Below are 1,659 nucleotides of genomic sequence, written 5' to 3' on the forward strand. Positions count from 1 at the left end.
GTGGGCATTTATCTGGGGCTGGGTTTGGCACCACTTCTGGGTTATGTAAGTGCACCAGGTAAATAAATGTATGAAATACTTAATCCCGGATGCTGGTGCCAAACCAAGAAAGAAAGGGTGGGTTTTTTTATGTAACGTATGCCCTAGAGTTCATCAGTATTTTCTCTGCAAAGTGCTTACGCCATGATTCATCTCTTTGCTTCTCTTTGTTTTTCCCATGGTGCCCAGGGGAAAGGCTGCATTGCTGCCCAGGGACGGTGCTGGCATTGGGGGTCTCCCTCTGCCTCTCAGGCCCAGGGACCCAGAGAGGGAGGCAATGGTAGGCCTGGGGATGGGGACCAGGCAGTTCCTTCAGGCAGGGCAAGATCTGCTGGGGATGAAGTGGATTGATTTAAAACATCAATCCACTTCATGGATCTCCTCCGGATTCCATCTGCCAGCCAATGTCGGCTGGCGACTCCCCGGGGGAGAGCCTTCTCTGTTGCAGCTCCGGCCCTCTGGAACGAGCTCCCTGTTGAGATCCGGATCCTTACTACCCTCCCGGCCTTCCGCAAAGCCACCAAGTCCTGGCTGTTCCAGCAGGCTGGGGGGAGCTGAGAAGCATCTACCTCCACAGAAATTGTGAATGTTGGTTTTGTTTTTAATATGTTGTCTTTGTCTAGTTTCCCCCTTTCCCTTGTCTTTTGTGAGCCGCCTGGAGTCCTCCGGGAGTGGGCGGCATACAAGACAAATAAATAATAATAACAATAATAATCTTAAAACATGACGTTGGGCAACTCAAGTTTAAGAGAACGATTGTGCCAAGCTTGGCGGGGAAATCTGCATCTGGCCGGAGTTAGCTGGCACAGGTGCAGGGAGGGGTTGCTGTTTTCAGGCTCAGGAACCCAGAGGCTCCCCTTTAGGACCAGATGGGTCTGGGCTCCTGCTCTCCGGACTGGCATTTGGGCTCAGCTGCTGTTGGGGATTTTCACTGAGGAGACCACCTCCAACCAGGGCCCTCCAGAGGACTGGTCCCCACAGAATGCTCTGGGCTTGGCAGGTTGCAATCCACCAAGTTTGGCATGGGAAAGGGCTGACCCCCAGGGAAGAAATCGGTGGGGAGACAGCACTCCCCCACTGGAGGGCATCTGGACAAGACCAGGCTTGGCAGAAGACGGAGGTAGGAAATGCTCTGTGGGGTGTCTTCCCCATGACTCTATTTGCTCTATTTTCAGGAAAGACTTTAGCTTACAGGAAAGCCAGTCTTTACACCACAACTGGCAGAGGTGCCACCCCACAATTGGCTGGGGATCAGAGACTCTCCCTTTCTCTTCCTCTGTATTGGCAGCACACAAGTTGTGCCACCTTCAAGTGGAATACTTGAATGACGATAGACTGTAAGCAAATACAGATGTGTATTGTTATGGGAATTTCATAAATTGACTGAATGTATAATAATGTTTAATTTAATTAGTTTTGTTTGTACTGGAATATATGGTGCCCAGCAGAGGTGGGCTGCTCCCAGTTTGGCCAAACCAGTAGTGGTGGTGTGGGAGGCTCCACCCACCTGCCCGGACACTTCTGTGCATGCGCGTGTGAATCGGTAGAACCAGGATTTGCAACCCACCTGACATCCAGGTGCCACACTGCTCACTCATTAATTTGACATTTTTATAAAAT

This window comes from Thamnophis elegans, chromosome 1 (assembly GCF_009769535.1).
Source record: "Thamnophis elegans isolate rThaEle1 chromosome 1, rThaEle1.pri, whole genome shotgun sequence".
In the NCBI taxonomy this organism is placed as follows: Eukaryota; Metazoa; Chordata; class Lepidosauria; order Squamata; family Colubridae; genus Thamnophis; species Thamnophis elegans.